The sequence below is a fragment of the Zalophus californianus genome, chromosome 14 (genome assembly GCF_009762305.2).
Source record: "Zalophus californianus isolate mZalCal1 chromosome 14, mZalCal1.pri.v2, whole genome shotgun sequence".
Lineage (NCBI taxonomy): Eukaryota > Metazoa > Chordata > Mammalia > Carnivora > Otariidae > Zalophus > Zalophus californianus.
In genome coordinates, this window is record NC_045608.1 from 53,967,896 (window position 1) to 53,992,161 (window position 24,266).

Sequence of the window (24,266 nt, forward strand, 5' to 3'; positions counted from 1 at the left end):
CTCAAGCGTGTGAGGAGGAGCCGCGGGTCTGAGAAACGCCATAGCAGCGCTCCCAGCACTGACCAACAAGGTACAAGCAACGCCTGCGCAGCTCGGGGAGACACCGCCTCCGCCTCCGCCTCCCCGGCGCCGCCCGCTCCGCCTCCCGCTCGGCCTCCGCCTCCCGCGGCCCGGCGGGCTCGGCTGGGCGTCAGCCGCCCGGCCGCGGCCGCCGACGCCTGTGGGTCGGCGCGCTCTGCAAGCTTTAGCTCTCGCTCCCCCGTCCGACCGCTCCGGCGCCCTGCAGCCTCCCGGGCGTCACTGCGCGCCCAGACTCCTTCCCAGCCCAGGGCCCATCCCGGAGCCCAGCAGGAGCGGAGCGAGCTCGGGAATCTTTCTCCTAGTCGTGGCGTCGGGCACTGTCCCTTGCTACTCCCCACCCTGCCTCTGGAGTTGCTGATACGGGCCACAAAAGGGACCTCTTTGGTGTTCACCTCTTGAGAGTGTCACAGACAGACCAGGAGGGAAAAGGCAGCCGTGGAGCACTCCTTGGCGTTTCTCCGCCAACCCCACAACTCTACCAATGGAGCTGGAAGTTAATCCTACCAGTCTAGACTTTGCTAGGCAGCCGGGAAAATGCCGAAGCACCGAGATGGAGAGAGGTGATGATGAGTGATCAGTGCCCACAGAAGGGAAGGTGACCATTCGGTTCAGTACCTTCGTTGGACGAACAAGATGCTGGAGACCATGGGGTGTGAGGTCACCAACCCCCATAAACACGCCAAGGGAAAGAGCAGACTAGGTTACCTGGAGCCGCCTGGGGCCAGCTGTTTTCACATGCTTTTCTCAATTCTCTTCCAGTCTTTAAGGTTGGGATAATTCCCTTTTTCTAGATACGCATACCAAGACATTATGTAGTTTGGCCAGATTACACAGCTTGTACACAGCAGTGCTAGGATTCAAATCCACAGTTTACTCTCCATGATAAATCGTTGTTTCCCCCAGTATTGCGCGTGGCCTGCTCGAAGTGCTCAGAAGGTAAAGGTGGCTGTAGAGTTCCTCTTTATCTAAGCAGATCCTGACCTTTGTGTGCTAATCTTTTTTTTTTTAGCATTATTTTACACTAGCAGAGGTGAGTGGGTGCGAGGTGAAAGGGTTGCATATCAACTCTTTCTGTTTTTCAACACTTATTCAGTGTTTAGTGCATGATAAGGCAGAACAAGCACCTGCTTCGCCCACCCAAGGGGACTTGAAAGCACCCTGCTGCCTTTCGGTGGGCTGACTTAGGTCTGTGCCAATGAACAAACCACTCCATTAGCAACTGAAGAAAAACATGGAGATTGTTCTACACCCACCTTCCTTTGTCTTCTCACTTTGAAGCATTGGCCACCTCACAAAATTTTTTGCCTGAAAGGTTTGACCTCTATGTCATGCACATCAATTTTTTGAAAAAGTCTTGGGGAAAAGTGAGAAATATTTTAATATATTATTTTACTCAGAATCACAGGCCCATTAAAGTTCTAAGATTTTGTTCACATGAAGAAGAATTTTGAAAAACCATAAGTAGCTAGGGGTGCCTGGCTGGCTCAGTGGGTAGAGCATGCCATTCTTGATCTAGGTGTTCATGAGTTCAGCCCCAAATTGGGCGGAGAGTTTACTTAATAATAACAATAAAAACAAAAAAGCCTAAGGAGCTAAGTGCCAGCTAATTTTTTTCTATCTAAATTATTGTTTTAAAAATTATTTTTTAAGTTCTTATTTTAAACCCAGTTGGTTAACATACAGTGCAATATTAGTTTCAGGTGTAAAATACAGTGATTCAGCAATTCCATACATCACCCGGTGCTCATCATGATCTAAATAATTATTTTTGGAAATAAAGTTCAGACTCCAAAAATGACATAGGGAGCATCTAAGAATGGGCAGGGTGGAGGTCCTTTAACTAGGTAGATCCTGAAACCTTATATGATAGAATGATTTCTTTAAAAAAATAATTTTCTGCTGTTATGATATCCTCTTTGAAAGCTTCAGGGAACAAAATTCCTATAATTCCCTCGCATGCAAGGATTGGTGACTTATGACCTAAGGACAAGATAAAAAGTAAAAAGATTAATGCAGTCAACTTTTTTTTAATCAATAAAGAACTTACATTAGATTTGCTCTTATTGCTGACCTTGCAGAAAAGGTTTCATTTTAATCTTGAGTATTAAAGGGAAGACACTTTAATGAGCTACAAATTCTTATGTGAGTCTTCATGTCCTAGGAGAATGCTTACAGAAAGATCTTATTTGTGATATGGAGAGAGTTTTGGTTAACCTGTAAGGAAAATCATTTAAGAAAGGTAATTTTTCTGTCTAGCTGAACTGCACTTCCAGACATGGTACGAGGAATTAATGTTTCTTAAGATTGTTGGACCGATGCAAACCATGTAGATAAAGGCATAACAACTGGGTACAGGGACAAAACTTCTAGGATTTTGTAGTTTATTAAAAAGGGAGTATCCAAGAAAAGTTTTCTATAAAGCAAAATTCCATATACCAGTCCCTTGTTTCCTACTAGGTACCTTGTAAAATTGAGATTTGTGAGAGGGAACACATTATGGTGATTAAAAATATCAACTCCAGAGCCTGATGGCTTAAATATGATTAGTGCCTCTGTTCTCATGTGGGATCTTGGGCAACTTGCTACTTCCTCCTCTGAAAAATGAGGGTAATTGCTACAGATTTGAATGTTTGTGTCCCCATCCCCCGAATTCTTATGTTAAAACCTAATCCCCAAAGTGATGGTATTTGGAGGCGGGGCCTTTGGGAGACGACTAGGGGTATGAAACAGGAAGTGGCTCTCTTGAGACATGGAATCTGCCAGTACCTTGATCTTAAGACTTTGCAGCCTCCAGAACCCCGAGAAATAAATTTCTATTCCTTTTAAGCCACCCGGTCTGTGGTATTCTGTTATAGCAGCTTGAATAGGGTAAGACAATAATAATAGTTATTGTCTTATCGGGTTGATATGAAAATTTAATCATTTAATATATGTGGAGCATTTAGAATAGTGCCTGACACATAGGAACTGCTGTGGAAGTACCTACTGTTATTATTAAAAGAAGTATTGGCTTTGAATGGAGCAAATTTTAGAGAAAAGATGAAGAGACAAATGGAGCTGTGAAGTAATGATTAGATTTTGGCAGAACAGTTTGTATTAACGAAGAGTAGAGGAACATTCTTCAAATGGGAAACCCGAGTGCCTGCTCCCAGCTATGAGACCTCACTCCTCAGATCTAGAGTCTGTGGAGTTAACTTCTTCCACAGTGAGCCAGCCCTGCTACATAGCAGATCCAGACAGTGATCCTGATGGCTCTTCAGATGCTGATCTAATGATGTTGATAAACCCAAGGGTGAATCAGGCATATATTACTATAGGACTCATATGAGGGACACTTCACAGCTTCCCAACTGTGAAACTATTGTTTATACACACATAACTTGTTAACTCCCTGTATTATCAGCTTTGAAAGATAAAAATATTACATGTTGGTTTTCCTCATATCAGCGTGTCCTGGGTCACATAATAGGCTAGCAGTCAAGTGTGATACCGAAGTTCACAGCCCCAGTGATTTTCTAGGTCTCTAAACTCTTTTCCCTTTCAATTAATTTCCACACCGTTGCCAGAGTTGACTTAAAAGTTACTCCCTGACTAAAACCTCGCACGGTGTCTGTATCCTCCTTGTCTGTGGAATATAATATAAAGCCTTCTGCATGATATAAAAAGTTCTTCCTGTATGTGACTGAGTCTGCCTCCCCAGCCTCATTTCGGTTGACCACCTTCTGACACCCTAGGATCTAGCAGCAGTATCTTCCTGTAGTTCCCCAAAGGTGCCATGCTAACGCACACCCTTGAAGACGTCGTCCTGTCAGCATGGAATGCCTTTCTCCCTTTCTCTTCCTGTGAAACTTCTATTCCAGCTCCGTCTACAAGTAGTTCCCCCTTTATCCGTGGTTTTGCTTACCTTGGTTTCAGTATCCCGGTTAACCGCAGTCCGGAAGCAGATGATCCTCCTTACGACCCGTGGCTGGGAAGGTCAGTCGCAGCCTGTCGCTGTCTCAAGCCCGCGTCACTCACTTCACTTCATCTTTTTATGCAGGCATTTTACCGTCTCACATCTTCACAAGAAGCAAGGTGAGTACAGTACAAGGTGAGTACAATACTTTGAGAGAGAGAGACTACATTTACATAGCTTATTACAGTACGTTTTTATAATTGTTCTATTTTATTACAGCTATTGTTGTTACTCTCTTACAGTGCGTAATTTATAAATTAGGCTTTATTGTAGGTGTGTACGTATAGGAAAAAACATTATTTCGCAGTGCTCGAGGGTCCGGCATGGCCCCTGGTTTTCAGACACCCACTGGGGTCTTATAAGTATCCTCTGTGGAGCAGGGACTACTGTACTTGCATTTCGGTGAAATGCTGGTCTCCTCCTCCAAGACGCTGACCACTTCTTTTCCTGTATCACCATTGTACCTGGCAATACCCCTTTCTAATTGTGCTAATTGCACTATGGTGTGTGATCTGTTTTTATGTTACCTTTTGCTACTAGACAGCAATTCACCGTGGCCACTGAAAGTGTATTTTATTCACCTTTGTTTCTCTGGCTCCGACCACCCTGGCTGGCATGTGGAAAGTATTCAACCAATGTTTGTCAAACTGAGTAACAAGCTGAGTCATCTCTTGCTCTGGATTACTCCATAGGTCACTGCATCTTTGGATTATAAACAATTACTATTCATTCATCAAGTCCAGAAAACAACGTTTACTATAAAATTGGCTCCCGATTTTGTTCATTCACCTGAAAATTTGAGTTCCGTTGAGATCAAGATCTGCACTTTTGCCATTGAACTGGAGATATACCTCTAGACTATCAGTTACAACATTTACTAAAACCGTTAGCATATTGTTAGCTTATGGTGTGTTAATTTGTAGCCTCCCTTACTAAGACTTTACCCTCAGAGGGGCTTGCTTTATTATCTTTGCATCCCTAGCACCTGGCATTTAGTAGGCCATCTCAATAGATGCCAGATAGATAGATAGATAGATAGATAGATAGATAGATAGATAGATAAATTGATCTTTCTTTCATCTATCTATCTAATCTAGCTTATTGAGAAAATGGATAAATGAAATCCCATAAAGAAACATATCCCACATGGGTACTTTCAGGAAGGATTTGAAAGCATACTCAGAAATTTACTTTTCATCTCTTCCTTTCTTGCTTTTGATGTAGGTTATGCCTTTCTTAAATAGATAACCAAATAACAGATATTACAAGTGCCAATATAGGAATGTTAAGGAAAACTATTTCAAAAATATCCCTAGTTTACAAATCGGGTATCCTGGGGCATGTTTGCTTTTCAAAACAATACACAACATATTGTATCCCCATTTAAATATACACTCAGGATGCCTGGGTGGTTCAGTTGGTTAAGAGTCTACTTTCGGCTCAGGTCATGATCCCAGGGTCCTGGGATCAAGTCCCACATGGGCTCCTTACTCAATGGGGAGCCTGCTTCTCCCTCTGCCTGCCATTTCCCCTGCTTGTGCACGCATACTCTCTCCCTCTCTCTCTCTCTCTGACAAATAAATAAATAAAATCTTTAAAAAGCATACATATCACATTGTAAGCCAATACACACATTCATATATAACTGAAATTAGTTTTACGAAATAATACTTTTTTTGGTTTCTAATGTGTACTCCATCCTGATCTTGTAATCTATTCTTTTATGTTTAATTTTTTTTTTTTATTTGAGAGAGAGAATGAGAGACAGAGAGTACAAGAGGGAAGAGGGTCAGAGGGAGAAGCAGACTCCCTGCTGAGCAGGGAGCCCAATGTGGGACTCGATCCCAGGACTCCAGGATCATGACCTGAGCCGAAGGCAGTGGCTTAACCAACTGAGCCACCCAGGCGCCCTTATGTTTAATTTTTTTAATATTAGTCATGACCCACTAATTTTATAGTCTATATGCAACCTATCGTGTTAAAACCACTGTTTTAAATAGTAGTTCTTCCTGTGCTTTAGGTGTTTACGGTTCACCAAAAGAGGGAACATTATGATTGAAGTAGCAGGAACTTCTAAAATTCTAGAATAATCAGAAATGAAAAGGCAAATGATAATTTAATTATTGAATTTACCAAAATCATCGTGGGGTTATGTGTGTATGTGTATAGTTTCACTGGTTATAAGTTTGGGTTTATGGAAGCAGCTAGCTCTTTGTAAGTGGTGTTGTTCCTCCCAACCAAGCACAAGACCTCAGTTTGAGGAGCTGCTGGTAATGAGTAGTGGTCCTGGGTCTAGTGTGGTTTTGTAAATTTTGAGCAAGGCTTTCCAAAGGAGTGCTTAAGTGATTCATAGGTTAGCTATACAGCTCTGCAGTTTCAAGAAATCCTTTACTAAAATAAAGTGCAATTACTGACTAATCACTATTTTACATATATTAATAAATTGTTTTTAATGATACATTTAAAGAATTGGTTAAAGAAATAGATAGCTTAATTGGCTCTTATCACTTATAAAGTAGATAAGCTAAGGTTCTTTGCACCTAGTAGAGTCTATAGTTCATGACATAATTTAGATTTTTCTTAATAAATTTATTTAATGTGGCAAAGCACAGGTAGAAAAACTTTCATTTTATTAGTGCCAAAATTAATTAATATTATCAAATATTTCCTAGTGCCAAAATCTTTTCAGGATATGTATAAGTTTGTGGTTGGCATTCTGGTGATTTGAAGCTTCAAATGAGTTTTAATGTCAGAGGCAGTTATGGATAGGTTCTGTTTTTAAGCCTCTCTCCAGAAAGATAATGAGATTTTAGATCCCTGCTGACAAGTCTTCTAAAGAAAGACCATCATATAGGTTTTACCCCTCTTTTGTAGTAAACAGTGAAAAAGAAAGACAGGAAGACTGATTATGCTGCACCTCTCCTATAACTTGACTACCCTGATCCAAGCTGGATGTGCTTTTCCTCCCTAACTGTTCCCATTATTCAGGTTCCTGGTCTGTGAAGGCTAGAGCATGCCACCGTAATTTATTTAGAATTGCTTAAGATCACATTTAACTATTTTCTATTCACTCTCAAACCTACTTCTTAAAGAATTTGTCTTTCACCCACCTCAGAAGCAAATTTAAAAATTCCCCCAAATGGTGTTTAAAAAATGTCTTTTTTATAAAATGTTTTAAATATAGAAAAATCCAATGAAGAAAAAAATATGACCTATAATCCCACCACCCTGAGTTAACTATTTCTCAATCTTCATATTTGGTGTATATTCTTCTACTTATAGTATACATGTATGTGTGTGCATCTTTTTAACTGGGACCAACCTACCATTTTGTAGTCTACCTTTTTCACTTAATATTTTGTGAATGTTTTCCCATGTCAGTAAGTATTCCAAAATGTGGCTTTTAAATGACTGGATAGTTTCCCATCATATGAACATACCATAATTTGTCCAACTCTTCATGATTTGCCATGTTTATTGTTTATTTTTTTTTATTATTAATAATGCCTTCTTGACTATCCTTGTAAATAAATCTTTGGGCATATCTGTGACTTTCTTTCTTAATATAATTCCCATATGGGGAATTGCTGTATTAAAAGGTATGAACTTTTTTAAAGTTTTTTTTACATACTTCCAATTTACTTTCCAGAAATGTATAAATTTTCACTTCCATTGCTTTAAAATTAAAGCTACTATGTTATCTTGTCCTTTTACATAATTAGGCAAAAACTAAAAATACTTAAAGAAGTAATACGAAGTGACAAAAATTGAGTGTAGTTAGCAATTAGTCCATACGAGTCTATGCATGGAGAAGATTATTTAATAAGAGATGCATGAACCTGGATAACATATTCTTCCTAAATTCAGTAAGAATGCTTATTAACAGAAGAATAAGAAAAACTTTGGAAATATTTGGGGAGGCCAAATTTAAAGAGAAAATTCTCAAAGTACAGGAGTACAGTAGGAGGCCCCTGAATGTCAAGATAAGAAACAGGAGGAGAGGGGCACCTGAGTGGCTCAGTCAGTTGGGTGACTGCCTTTGCCTCAAGTTATGATCCCAGAGTCCCCAGGATCCAGTCCCTGCTCAGCGGGGAGTCTGCTTCTCCCTCTGACCCTCCCCCCTCTCGTGCTCTCTCTCAAATAAATAAGTAAAATCTTTAAAAAAAAGAAAGAAAGCAGGAGGAGAGTATTTATGTGTCTAACTATCCATTAAAAATTTATATGTACTTTGATTAAAATGCTATATAAAGACTGCTTCTGTTCCAGATCTACATTTGTAGATTAACAATATAAAAAGATAAAACATATCTAGCTTAAGTTGATCTACCCTCAAAATCACACGATATTTAAATAAGTGCTAGGGAGTCATAGCGAAGGGAAAAACCAAGTTCCACTTTGCTCTAAACTAGTCAAGCGAATGTGGTGGAAGAAGGTACCTTTAGAAAGATTGTGGAAACTCTAGGTGTCGTCAAAGGTTCTGATTCAGTACTTGTGAAAAATATCTCTGCTTTCCTTCCCAAGCTCCCCTTCACATTCTATTTTGAGACACATTTATCTTGTACTATTATTTATCTCAGATGATTAAAATATCTTCATTGTGTTCACTACTTCTTCTGTAGCAACAATTGGAAGTCCTATATACTCTTTTCCAAATATTTTTCACTATGTATCATCTGTGCTCTGTACTTTCTTTTCCCTTCCCTGTCACATACTTCATAGTCACACCTGAACTTAGTACCATCAGTCTTTTCCAAGGACTCAAGTCATTTATGACATTTTCTTTGAATTGATATAAATGGGAATGAATTCACTAAGGAGAAAGAGAAGAAGGAGAAGGAGAGCAAAGTATACAATATTAATATAAACTCTGTTCATTATATACTTCAGTGTTATAAACGCTTTACATTTACCATTTAAAAAGGGGCTAAAGATACCAATTTGAAAATAATAACTATGTTCTACTTTATCCATTATATATGTCTAATTTATCAGGGGCTTAGGGTCTCTGGCTGGCTCAGTTGGTAGAGCATACAACTCTTGATCTCCTGGTCCTGAGTTTGAGCCCCACATTGGAGGTAGAGTTTACTTAAAAAAAAAAAAAAATAATAAAGAGAGAGATTAGCAGGAGAAAAAGAAAATATTTATTGGAACAGCAGCCAGATCTTATCCTATTGTTGGTATGTTTATCATACTAATGCCTTTTCAGTAGAGCACCATACTGTAGTCTGTCCATTTTTCCATTCATTAAAATTTTAAATGTACTTTGATTAAATTTCTATATAAATATTCATAGCTCATCTCCCACTCTTCATTCATCTATCCACTCATCTACCCATTCATTCAATAAATATTTATTGAATATTTATGTGCCCGCTACCATTCAAGCCAATAGGAATGGAAAGATGAGTTCTTGCTCTCAAGTATCTTACTCTAGTGGAGGAGCCAGAAACACAATAAATACATGTAATTACAATCCAGTGTGTTAAGGGTTAGAGATAGGTAGTGGTATTTTGAGAGTGCAAGCAGGATCCTCTTACATAGGAAAGAATTGGATGAGAACACCATGGACTTCTTTGAAGAGATGACGTACTAGAGAAACATGCAATAGACTGTCTCCAAGTCAAGACAGAGCATGGGGAGAGGACTAGGAATTGAATACTAGAGAAAAGGAACAGTATGAGAAATGGTGTGGAGGCAAGAAGAAGCATACTATATGGGAGGAACTTAATCATTTTGGTTTTGCTGTATCTTGAGATTTAAAGTAGGAAGTGGCTAAGATGAGGCTGGAGAGTTAGACAGGATTCAGATCATGGAGAGGTTTGTCTGTCCTATGAAGAAACTTGAACTTTATCTTGAAGGACCTATAATAAATGATCTGTGGTGTTAGTGATTGGAGCTACTGATATTGGGGGGTGAGTCTTAAGCAGAGGATTTGTAGTCAGGTATGAATTTTGAAAAGAAAATTTGAATAGAAAGAGTATACAAGCTAGATTTGAAGAGATTCAGACTGAAGAGACAGGACAAGTAGGAGGTAGTAGAAGCTGGTTGTAGGTGATAAAGGGTTAAACCAGGATAAAGTATTCCCAGAGATAGAAAAAGGAAACAGAGAGAAGATATTTGTTAAAGAGGTGAAATTCTCAGAACTTGTTTATTAATTCACTTCATGGGGTGAAGCAACTCTCCAGAAGTGATGATGATTCCATTGGACACCAAGGTGATCTGTGTACAATCCAGTTTGACTAGGCATATAGATAATGCACAGGGACAAATATGAGGAGCCAACAAGAACTTTGAAATAAGAATAATAATACTGGGGGTGCCTGGGTAGCTCAGTCAGTTAAGTGTGCCTTCGGCTCAGGTCATGATCCTAGGGTCCTGCAATCGAGCCCCTCGTTGGGCTCCCTGCTCAATGAGGAGCCTGCTTCTCCCTCTCCCTCTGCCCTTCCCCCTGCTTGTACTCTCTGGCTCTCTCTATCTCTCTGTCAAATAAATAAATAAAATCTTTAAAAAAATGAATAATAATATTGAACTATCAAGTCAACCAATAATAGATTGCAATAGAGATAAAGCAGTCACTTTGAAGGGACAAGACAACTCCCAAGTCTAAAGTCTTTATTGACAGTATCAACACGTAACAGGCTTCAGTAGCATAGTTTATTTCAGGCTGATACTATTAAATTAGCTTTTCTTTGCTCTGATGACATACCTACCTAGCAATGAGAACTTTTTGTGGATTTCTTGCCTGAGACCCTAGGAATGATTATTCCATTAACAGTTATGGGGAGGAAGAGACAATTGAGTACATCAGGGAAAGAGAGAATGGGTTCAATTTTGGACATGTTAAGTTTGAGTCACCTGTAAAATATCCAGATGTGAAGTAGGCAATTGGAAACAGGGAGCTGGGGCTTGGAAAGAAATTAGAGACAGACGTGCATATTTGGTAACTAACTCATATGAATGGATAGAATTTCCCAAGAAAGAACATACATTGCAAAGAGAAGTGGGACAATGACAGAATCTTGGGTGACTCCAACAAAGGAGGAACCAGAGAAGATACTGAGAAAGAATGGCCAGAGAAATAGGAATAGAAGGATAATTTATGCTTTCCTTTTACTATATGAGTTCCTTTTCTTAACTTCCTACATGAAACTGTCTCTTGGACAGAATCAGTTTTGTTCTTTTCTATAGTATTTTGGATAACCGTTATTAGAGTGATAACACAGTATAGTTGTCTGTGTGCTTTTCTTACATTTTTATTAAATAGTACATTTTTTGATGGCACTGTCAAGAACCGTGAAGGTTTAAGAGTTTACCTACTTGAAGGCTAACAAGTTAGTCTGCCACAGCTTCATGGATGTTGGCAGTAGACAGGAGACTCCTGGATCAGAGACAAAGAATTATTCTTAGTATATCAGGTAGCATGAACTTTAATTCTCTTTGTCCCAAGTCCCATGCAGGGACTCAGAGTGACCCAGGTGGATGTTACATACATAGTAGGTTTATGTTATAGCAAAAAACCCTTGAGATGAGGGAAGCAAATCTTTGACAAGCAAACCTGGCCTTCCTTTTCTCCAGAGGGATATGTTCTTTCTTATTATACTAGGCATTACAGAAACTGCCTTCTGCTCTAAAAGGAGACATTATCTTTACCTTCCAAGCCTGTTCACTGTATAAACATCCTTGAAAAGATGATCCAAAACAAAATCTGTCAATGCCTCTGCTCACAAGGCATGCAGAAACATTGGAGACCCAAGGAGATTTGTCTCCCTGTAGGCACACTTAATGTCTTGTATATTTTCCTATACCCCTTTCATCTCCCAAGTTAGTGCCTTGCATATGACAGGGCTAATAAATATTTGTTGAAATAGTGATTTTGAAATCACATCAACAATAGAAAGAGTTTAAAAGATGTTTCCCCAGAATTATTTACCATAGATCAGTACAAAGTTTGTTTTTAACTTCTGCCATATACTATTTAGATAAACAGTTCATTTATAGCTGTAACCTTCTTGAGAACAACAACGCATATTGTTTTTTGCTTCCTCGAGACTAAAACAGAGCTTAGAATATGGTAATAGAGAAACAAAGATTTGTTGAATAAATTGAAATATGTGGACCATCACACAGATGCAAATGATGCAGAATTCAGAGTAAGCTGTTTGCCCTTTTTTAGCTCTTCTGCTACTCCTCGGTAACAACACTCCCAGTTTTTATACTCTCCAAACCATCTGAAGAAAGGAAGATGAAAACACCAATTCCTGATAAATGCTAGTGACTTGGTAGATTACTTCTATGCAAAGCTTTTTTTTTTTTTTTTTTTTTTTTTTACCTCAGGAGCAGTCTGAATGGCCAAGGACAGGATGAAATGGACTTTCTCATATCTTGTTGGTGGAAATGTAAATTGGTCTTTATTTAGATATTTGGCTATTTTCAATGAGGCTTTAAATGCCTACCCAGCAATTTAATTTTCAGAAAACCACCCTAATTAAATTAACTTAACTACAGAAAAGAACTTTTATGTATAAATATATCAAACCCAAAACTTTATTTGTGATAGCATAAAATTTGGAAATTTTTATTCAGCTTAAGAAGGAGTTCTACCCTGAAGTGGTGAATCTCTGTATAGACCATGAAAAGACACTGCCAAGTTTTCCTCCTTGGAGATCTTTAAGAAGAATAAATTATCACCATTCCTAGACAATTTAAATATTGGTGCCATGTGTCTTTCCCAAGGTCTTTTCCATTTCATTTGATCTGGGCTTTATGATCTATACTTCTCTGTAAGGACAAGTAATGTGGTTTTCAATTGCTTCTCATATTCGGGGGTTGATTTTTTAATACAGTGATACTCAGCTAGAAGGAAGGAATTGAACTCTCTGGGGATGCATATTCAATATTAAACATTTTACATTTCTAATAGTGGGGGAAGGTATTGACTTCAAAATCGTTTGAGTCTAGAGAGTTTCTTTTTAAACTTTGTTGTAATATAGAATCATCCTGGGGTGCCTGGCGGGCTCAGCCAGGAGAGTATATCACTTGATCTCGGGGTCGTGAGTTTAAGCCCGATGTCGGGGGGTAGATTTTAGTTAAAAAATATAGACTCATCCAATATTATTTGTATTTACTCAGACATTGAGGAAATCAGATGGGATCTTATCAATTTATGTTCTATTATTCTGCCCCCAAAAGTGTCACCAGTTCATATCAAACCAGGAAGCAGTAGGCAGAGGACAAGAATACTTACTTAAGGCTTATTTCATGTAAAAATATAAAATCCTGTTGAAGTCTATTTAGTACTTTCAGGATTTCATTAAATTAAGTGTTGCTACTAGATTTGTGCAATGTCAAAAAGCAAATCCCACATCTGGAGGGAAGTAATTTAATAAAGCATTTGACCTTTTCATATTAGTCATAATTCTATCCAGAGAAAGAGTTAATAGAGTTCTTTTTATTAGTAAATCTCATTGATGCCAAGGTATTCATTGGTGTATTTAACTTGCTTTTATTTGAAGTATGCATTCTTGGGTCTCATTGATATAAATGTGAGATTTGGTGTCTTTGATTTTCAGGGATCCCCCCCCAACACACACACACTCAGTGAGCAGTTTATACCACCGTTCTCAGGATTTTTTAAATATGATTTTTATTTTTAAGTAATCTCTACACCCAACATGAGGATCGAACTCACAACCCCAAGATCAAGAGTCGCATGCTCCACCAACTGAGCCAGCCAGGAGCCTCTACACCACCTTTCTCAGGATTAAAGAAAACAAGAGTGCAGTTGGGCAATATGGGTTTTTCTACTGTCTTTACATTTCTGTGGTCAATGTATAAAAAATGAAAATGATAGGATTACTATCTTCTGCGATGAATCCATCTCAGGCTCTCCAGGAAGGAAAGAGGAGAATGTCCTATTACTTTTCTGACAAAAGTGATAGAGAAGGTAAAAGATAGGGTAGGAATTGAGAGAAAACCTGAAAATGGGAACATGGAGAGGGAAGGTCAAGGTGGAACAAAAGAGATAGAGGACTGTGGGATGCCTGAGGAAAAAGCCTACTAGAGATGACTGAGCTATGACTGGGAAAGAACTGTGTCACTGGGGGTTATGGCAACAGTGAAGAATAAGTAGAAACCCTTGAGGGAGATGATGAGGAAGGGGGGTTTGTGAGAGGGAGCGATGGGGGGAAGAAAGAGGGAAGAGAAATCGTAAGATAAAATCAAATTTGTGCTAATAAGTTTTCTTTTCTTTTCCTGGCATGGAAGTGGGTACAGGAATGCAAAATTTTCCTATGTCCTGAGAAATCCATTACTGGTTTCTGAGACCCCCTAAATTTATTTTAATCACCCGTAATATATACCAGTGGGAATATTGCTTCAAACATATAGAGAAGCTAATTTAAGCCAACAAATATTCCATGTTAATTACTCACATACATATATTTCACATTTTCCCTTTCATATCAAATGGAAACGTTTACTGGTCCAACAACATGGGCTATATTATACACCACCTGACAATACTGAGAAAGATTGGGTTAGTATTTCATTATGAAATATTATTGAGATTTTCCTGGATTACTATAAAAGTCGTTTTAAAATTAGTTGTTCTTCTACCTCTTTTTTTTAACATGTGAAATTTCAGAAATACAATTTATTTAGGATTTGATAAAGTAACATGTGAAACAGCCACCATTTTGGTCCTCTTTAGCCGAATATAGTCCTTTTGTATCCATGTAATATTCGTACCCATCAATCTACATGTACCTTTGGATCTCCATTGTGCCCTAAAGAGACATCATGCTATTACCTTAAAATAGTTATAAAAAGCAAGCTTTTTATAGTAGCTTAAGGATAGAGCCCTCACTTTCATCTTTTGCTTTGTTTTATGTTTTAGCATAGACTCAAGAAAGGAATGAAAGGTAGTCAGCGATTAATATAGTAAAGTTTTTGTCGTTAAGTGTATTTATATAGCTGTTAAGTACCTTAGTATAAAGGCAGTGTGAAGTAACTTTAATTCTCACCATGAACAATTTATGACCATTTTAAGAGGTCTGAGGATTTTATTTGAAGTACTTGCAAAGAATTATTTAATACTAGATTTTGTCATATTTTAGATGACTTGCTCCAGTTGGATTGAAGACAAATCCACATTTATCTCGGAAGAGAAACTTGTTTCACATGGACTATGGCGGAAAGAACATCATCCACCTTTCTCACTTATCTGCAAGGCTGAGTCGGGTCTAGGTTGGGTTGCGGAGCTGCAGGCTGTGGGTTGGTGTGGGTCAGAGAGCAGGCCGAATGGGAACAGAATCGATGGCAATGATCCCAGGGGAATTTGCTTGTGTTATATGCCTCGAGTAGGGTGAGTTAAGAGAAATAGGAGTTTATCCATTGGACGGTGTGTTGCTAATTGAATGAAAGATACCTGTGATCATCATTTACTCGTCATAATCTGAAATTACTTCCCACCTAAGGTGGCTTTGGGACTTTCTGGTCAACCTCTGTTACCTTATAGAACTGGGTGTTCTGGCTAAGCCTCCCTCAAAAGGCTTAAGTCACTCGAATAAAGGAAGCAAAATATCCCTGGGAATTTCCTGAGTAACCTGAAGAAGATTTGAGGTTTTTCAGATATTCAGGTAGAGGTGAAATGTATTAATATTGATACAACTTCATAGGTACATAAGCTGGTAGAACCTGGGACCTCTGTGTTACAGCTATGGAGTAGGAGAGGAGAAAGATAGGAGAGGGAATGAATATAAAAGGAGCAAAAGATTAGGGCGCTTGGGTGGCTCAGTTGGTTAAGCGACTGCCTTCGGCTCAGGTCATGATCCTGGAGTCCCAGGATCGAGTCCCACATCAGGCTCCCTGCTCAGCAAGGAGCCTGCTTCTCCCTCTGGCCCTCCCCACTCTCATGTGCTCTCTCTCTCTCTCTCACTCTCTCGAAATAAATAAATAAATCTTAAAAAAAAAAGGAGCAAAAGATTACATAAGTAAACTGATTTTTTATTTTTAAAATTTTATTATGAAATGTTTCAAATAATAAAAGGGTATGGAGAATAATATGACTATAATAATAATAATGGTATATAAATGGTATATAAATGGTATATAAATAATAATATGATAGAGATTTGTTAAAATTGCATAGTATGATTTTGGATTTATCAGTTCCTACTTGCAATTGCATTTTGAAGTTTTTGTTTTGTTGTTAGGCTCATAAAAGTTTATAATTGTCATATCATTTTGGTGGCTTGACTATCCTGTTGTGCATCTTTATCTCTACCTGTCTTATTCTATTTTCTCTGATATATATATATATATATCCTTCATCAGATTTCTTTCGGGCAGTATTTGGCTAATATATCTTTTCTACCATTTTTCTTTATATATTTCTGTGCTATCATGTTTTAGGGGTATATCTTAACAACAATGTATAGCTGGATTTTCAAAAAATACAGTCTGATCTGAGAAGCAGGAGAGAGCTGTCTTATTGTGGAAAAGTGCTAGGTTTACTTCAGCCATTCCAATTTGTTTATAGCCTTAATCTCCATTGTCTCTTCGGTATAAAACTTCTTAGTGAGAAATACAAGATGCTCTAACAGTTCCAAGGAAACAGAGACTTAAGTTTATATAGTAATATGTCAAGATGCCCAAAGCAGGCAATAAATCCAACACTTAATTTGGTTTTCTTGTGTGCCTGCAGAAATTAGGGGAGAAATGATTCTGCAGGTACACTAAAAGAACAATTTAATAAATTCTACTTTGCTTTCTATTATTTTCCCCTTTAGTTTTCATAGACGATAAATCTTGGGAAGGAATTTTGCCATAACCTACACAGACAGATGATTTCATACCCTCACTAAATTGTAAACTTTTCAAAGGCAGACACATCTTATACATGTTTGTCTATCTAGTGCATACAGTTGAAGCCTAAGAGTTGACCTGAACTGAACTATTAATTTTATGGAGGGAAGAAGGAAAAAGTAAAACAATGGAAATGTACAAGGTATTTTTTTCTTTAAGACATCAATTATTGTGAAGGAATGGGAACATTGCTAGAATTTTTATTGTACTTTTTTACTGATCTGAGTTATGGCCTCAGTGACCATTTTTACAAATATGCTCAAGTATATTATTAATACTTTACAAAGGAGTAAGTGACAGGAAATTTCAGAATATATAAAGTATCCCCCTGTATCAATCACACCGTTAGCTCCTCGAAAGAAGTACCATGTCTTCTCATTTTTGTGACCCTAGTTAATTGTGACAGTGCCTGGCACATAGTAGGCTTTCAATAATTGTTTGAATGAGTAGATGGCTGGAGGTCATCATGCAAATCAACATTACGTAACCTTACCTGTACTGAAAAATTTGCAAATTCATGTCATTTCTTTCTTTACCTTCAAATGCAGGTTGAAATTCTTTCATTTCTGCACAAGATTTCTGGCATCCCAAAGAAAGAAGTAACTGTTCTTCTTTGTGTTCCCACTTTGTCCATTATGTTGAGACAGGACTTTTTTTTTTTTTAATCACATTGCAGGTAGCTATTTACATTATCTGTCCCAATTCTAGTTTATGGAGAATTGTTTCTTAATCATTTTAAAAATCTGCTGTATATTTGTTGCACGATATATAATAGAAGTGTCAGCAAATCTTTCTTGAATTAGATTTTAAAAGAGTAAAAATTAAGTGTAAATATTTATTGAACATCTACTAAGTTTTAGACCCTGGGCAAGAAAATTTAAAGACATTTTTCCTTTGGTTCTCATAATAATCCTATGAAGTATGAATTATTAATCCCTTTCAGTGTATAAGAAAAGTAAGAACAAAGTGGTTAAGACAGCCACTGAATTAAGGCCTAGGCCTTAATCGTAGGCCAGGCATTCAGGAAGTGAGGAAGGTGGAACTAACTCACATGCTCTTTTTACCTGACCATGCTACCCCCAGCTTACTCCTAGAACAAAACTGAGCTCATAATGAAGCCGACACCTGGAGACTTTGTCCTTGGAGTCTTTTTTGGATCATACTATTTACCTCAGAACGTACACTATTGTTTTTAGTTGAGACATGTTCACCTCTAAAAACAAATATTCCTCCTAGGATCCAAACACCTGGAAAGGAGGGATTATGCCTTGTTATACTAAATGATCACCCAGTCTGTTGTCCAGAGCATTCCTTGGTGTGATACTCGGGCCACAGATCTGTCCTCTAGTTGCTTACAATCTATGAGAGAATTGAAGGGAATTCCAAGCCTGATAGTGAACATTAATGTACTTGCTGATTATGATAAAGAATTTCCTCCACATTTTTTGGCTTTGTGGTCAGATATGCCTGTGCTTGAATCTTTGTTCTAATTCCCTCCTAGCTAAATGCTCTTGAGCAAGTTACTTTAGCTATCCCGGCCATAATTTCCTCAACTGTAAAACAAGAATAAATATACCTGCCTCAAGGGTTAAATAAGATCATGCCCATCCTATGGTGGGTAGCCATTGTTGTTATTATTAACTCCCATCCCCCTCAGAAAAGCATGTTATCCAAAAACAATGAACAAGTTAGATTTGTCTATATGGGTTAAATGTCTAGCTAATACTAGTTACTTAATACCACCTAGTGGTCTCAGGGCTACTCCCAAACCAGTGCAGAGACAAATGAGTAGAGAAGTTCCCCAGACACAGGTTAATGCCCCAGACAGAGATTGAAGAGAACACAAGTATCATTTCCTTCTATTCCTGTACAGCAGTTTATAGGGGCATTAGAGTAGGATGTGACATAAATTTTATAAAGATATTGTACATTAAATATACATACTATTACACCCCATCTAGAATTACAGCCACATCAATTATGAGTATTACTTGTCAGTCACTATTACTGGTGTTCTCTCTATAAACAAACTCAAAAGTCCTGTGGTGATCTATTAGAGGTTTTCCATATCCTTCCTCCACCCCCTTCTGATCCTTTTAGGCTCTTATGAGCAAACTGTTGATCATGACTAAAAGCAGCTAAGTGCTTTCTTTCTTGGTGCTTAGCAGTTTCTCTGGAAGTCAGCAGACAATAATGTAGCCCTTAATACAGACTCAGACCAAATTTAGTGAGTGGGGGAAAGAGCATGATAGAAAGTTAAGGAAACATGGTCTTCAAGAAGACAAATGAAGACAAATATTTTCAAGGTAACCTTAAAGTCACATGGCTGGGAACATTTTCCTTTACAAATTTCCTCTATAAATTACTTCTCAACCTTTAGTCCTGTAGAAAAAACTACTAAAAGAAATGGAATGGGCTAGTTGCTTAAATGACAGAAATAGAAATTTGTAAGTTATACATACCAGATATCAGTTGGTAAAATGGTGGAACAACTCCTCTAAGTCTTAGGATAAAAATAAGAGTAAACTCTGAATTAGCATCCTCCCTGTTCGCTGTCAAAGAAAAATCCCTTCAGTAGAGAGGAACCCTGTCTTTTGCAGGTACCCTGTCAGACAGGAACTGCTTGGGCAGTGTTCTTGCCTTTTCTCTTGGTCATCCACTCAGACATCGTAGTCACCGAGGAAGTTTGGGGTAAATTCCAAAGAGACACCTTAGTTCTCTTCCTGGAGCAGAGTCAACCATTTTCGCCCCTGCCACCCAGTACAATGGTATTGCCATTCTACCAATAATATAACTTTGGGTGTAGAATTATACAATTAGGACCGCAAAGGATATATCATACCAGTGTTAATATTTTTGAAGTAAACATTATAGACTGATTTGTTTTATCAATAATATGTATTAAGAAAAGAAAAATTACAGTGAGTCCTCAAATGATGAATTTGCTTTGTAGAGAGGCTGTTGTACCTTTTATCTCTCATGCTTCGAGGTCCTCTTTGGGTTTTGAGGCAACATAAACTACAATTAGGCATGCTATACCAGACCATTTACTGGGTAACCCCATAAACTGGGTTTTTAGTGGGACCTGAAATAGGAAAGAGCTCTGAAATAGGTTCAGGCTGCAGTTCAGGCAGTCTTTCCATGTGGACCCTGTGGCCAAGCAAAACCGATGGTCTGCTCTATCTGCTGGTGGCAGATAGAGATGCTATATGGCATCTGGCAAGCCTCACCAGCAGAATCACAACAGATACCCTAGAGCTTTGGAATAAGGCTGTATTCTATTCTGCCAACAACTATTCATTAGGAAAGAAGATACTTGACTGGCTGCTGGTCTTGGAACAGATTGAATGCTTGACCATGGGATATCCAAATTGCCAAACTTGTGCTTTCTGATCCACTGAACCATAAAATTGGATGTGCACAGTGCATTCTATTATAAAATAGAAGTAGCATATATCAGGGGTCAGCAAATTTTATCTATAAAGGGCCAGATAATAAATATTTTAGGCTTTCCAGGCCATATAGTTTCTGTTGCGACTGTTCGTTTCTGCTGCTATAGCTCAAAAGTGGCCATAAGCAATACGTAAATGCATGGCTGTGGCTGTGTTCCAATAAAACTTTATTTATTGACACTGGAATTTGAATTTCATATCATTTTAAATGTCATGATATATTATTCTTATTGTGATTTTTTTCCCCAACCATTCAAAAATGTAAAAACCATTCTAAGCTTGCAAAGATGCACGCTACAAAACAAACGGTAGGCTGGATTTGGGCCATGAGCAGTGGTTTGCCAATGCCTGGTATATATGAAACTAGACCCAAGTAGGTCCAGAAGGTACAACAAACTGCCCAAGCAGAGCCAGTCGCCCAGGCTCCCTTGGTGCCTGCTTACTGGTTTTCCTTTTCTCCTTCAATCCTTTCTATAATGCATTACCAGGAAAGAAGATGTGGGCACAGCATATGAATGTGTCTGCATGGTATCCTGCAACAGGAAGACATGGATGGCTCCTGCATCACAATCCCAGTGCCAATCAGCTCAACCCTGAGCAGTACCTATGTTGCCCACTTCATGTGGAAGGAAAAATGGCCTGAGAAGTAGTTCTATATTAATTCAAGAGCAGTTGAGAATAGGTTTTTACACTCAGGAACTTGGAAAGAAATTGGGGAGAAGTACGTTGATGAATTTCTTGGAATGGAAAGAGCATGAAAATATTTGTGTCCCATATAAACGTTCATCAGAGACCATTCGTAGTGGAAGAGGCTCATAATAATCAGGTAGACAAGATGACTCATTCTGTCAATGTCAGTGCCTTTCTCCAGACAGCCCAGTGTGTGCTTAATGGGCAGTAGCAGCAGGGACAGTAGCTACAGGCTCACCAACTTGGTCTAACCGTTATTAACATTGATCTGACTAGCACTATTTGCCAACTGGTGCAGAGTTTATCAGATTGTGGTTATTTGTCTATTAATAGTTAAAAATGGACGAGGGACTAACAGCATTGATAGGGGAGGAGGTTATTATTGGCAGAGAGAGAGGGCTGCCAGATGTCAAGGTGGTCGAGAAAGACAATGAGCCAAATTGAAAATAATTAAGACTCTATCACTTATTGTGAAAGTATAAGCAAGAATCTAAACAGGAAACAGGTAACAATTCTCCAGTGTTCCATGTTCTCCATGGAGGGGCACTGGGCAAGGGTCAGATGTATCAGTGCAGAAGTCGGGGGCTGAAGGGAAGGACACTGTGTCATTCCTGAAGGAGCTGGAGCCAAAAACTCTTACAGGTGGGGAGGAGAGGGGGCAGGGCTCATTGTGGAAAGGGTTTGAATACTGGGTCAGAGGGGAGAAAAGTGTTCAGGGCCCCCTAATAAAGAGGTCTTGGCGGAGGCACTTGAACAATTTCTCAGCTGAGACCTGTCCCAGTAAAGAGGCTTCCAGCTGGAGGCTTCTAGGCTAGGAGTACAGATATGTGGAAGAGCACGGCTGACCCACAGAGGGGTGAGCGTGGGGGGGGGGCGGGCTCTGAGTCCTGACTGCAGCTCCCTCCAGAGGCTGTGCACCACCTCTGGTGGGGAATTAGAGTAGTTCCTCCACCCACAGGCCTGCCAGAGAACATCTTGGTAATTGTCTATTGTCCGGTCTGAGAGATGATACATAGGATTTTGACCTTGTACTCTCTGGGGAACTGATTACTGGAGAAAATTTGGTTCCTCCTGCACCATGGAACAGAACTATGTCTGGAATTCAGAGCATTTACTTTTAGGGGGTGTGCACTCCCTTTTGCTTAATATTCCGTTTTCCAATAGCCTTACAATGGAAAACTGAGATAATTGAATAAGGGCAAGGCCACCAAAGGCTTGTATCCTACAGAAATGAAGGTCTGGGTCACCCTACCAGGTTAAGATGCCCATCAGACTGAGGTGCTGGCAGAGAGTAAGGGGAACATGGAATGGGTAGTGGAAGAAGGTAGTTAGTGTTACCAGCTTAGATCTTGTACATACACACACACACACACACACACACACACACACATTAGCAGCAATTATACTCATGCTCTATAATTGGCCTTCTCTCTGCTACTTTACTTGAAAAACACCAGTAGAGGCCAACATTTTAAGTTGAGATGGCAGTCTGAGAGAACTGACTGCATCCTGCTATCAGTTAGTAGCTGATGGTACCCCGTGTATACTGTTGTTTGAGGACAGGAATTTTTCAAATGGATGTGGGAGAAGAGGCAATACTGAGGGGCAAAAAAAGTGTATTTTGCTGGATATCTTCCATTTGTTCCTCTACATCCACTTTCCACATCTTTCTACCCTACTCTTTGCTCCTGGAGGCAGTTCTGTATGGTCTACATAACAAAATTCCTCTTGCCTTCTGGCTTCTGATTGGGTTTGGTCAATGAGGAAACCAGGCAGGAGATGGGATAAGGGGAGAGGAGAGTGAGGTAAAGGTATATATTCTTCCAGCTTTTTTCCTGCAGGTTTGCTTAGGTTGGTGGTGACCCTTGACCCAAAGTCATTGCTCTCCTCAAGGTCATGGCTCCTCTCAAGGTGGTCACTTTCCCACAATACTCCCCTTTGGCTTTCCAGTGGCTGCTCTCTCTCCCCTCATCCTTCAGCCATACCAGGGGTAACAACTACACTGTTACTCACCCCTGGGTTCTGAGCTACCTGTTATATTCTCCAATACCCTGTCCATGACTTTGTAAATAGTCCTTCTGTTAAACCTTCCTTGAATTATCCTAAGTAGTGTGTCCCTTCTCTTTGGTGTTGCAGCTCTAATTTATAAAATCCACCCCCAACTCTCCTTTTAAAAATTATTCTGAGCTTGGTGTTCTCAAGTCAAAAATTTTGAAGTTATTACTTAATAATGGTCAATTAATTGTCAATATTCCAAGTTGATATCATTTATGACCACTGTGCATCATTTACTAAGATATTTCTCCTCTTTAAAGGGAGAGTGCCAGGAAATATCTTAGTAAATGACCATATGGCTCCAGAGGATATTTCTGAAAGGCAAATTGTAGCAAACCCCTACTCTCCCTAAAATCCCTAGTGGCCCACCTTCACATATGAAATGATGTTGACATTCCTCGTCAGGCTGCATCAGGACCATTCTCCAGCCCATCCTGACGTGGTTTTCCCCTACCCACTCTACCTTCCAGTCACACTGAAATCACATTTCCCCCGTTGGAAATTCTCAGCACAAGTAGCTGACTCCTCTCTGCTTTGCAAGCCATTTCCTTTCTTTCAAGACTCAGCTCAAGAATCATCTCTCCCTGCAAACTTCCTTCCAGCACCCTAACACACTCCTCTTTGTTCCCACAGTGTGAGTAAAAATTTTATTTTAAAATTTTACACTTCTTTTTAAAACTATTTGACTTCTCTCAATAAACTTAATAGTTTTCAAGGGATAGAAATATCCTTCTGTCTAAAATGTAATTAAGTATTGGGCGCCTGGGTGGCTCAGATGGTTAAGCGTCTGCCTTCAGCTCAGGTCATGATCCCGGGCTCCTGGGATCGAGTCCCACATCGGGCTCCCTGCTCCTTGGGAGCCTGCTTCTCCCTCTGCCTCTCTCTCTCTCTCTCTGTCTTTCATGAATGAATAAATAAAAATCTTTAAAAAAATATTAAAAAAATGTAATTAAGTATTTTGTAACTGTTGGATTAAATCCTTTAATATTTAAAAAATGATCTATGTGGGGCGCCTGGGTGGCTCGGTCAGTTAAGCGGTTAAATGGCTGCCTTTGGCCCAGGTCATGATCCTGGGTCCTAGGATTGAGTCCGGTATGGGGCTCCCTGCTCGGCAGGGAGTCTGCTTCTCCCTCTCCCCCACTTGTGCATGTGCTCACTCTCTCTCTCAG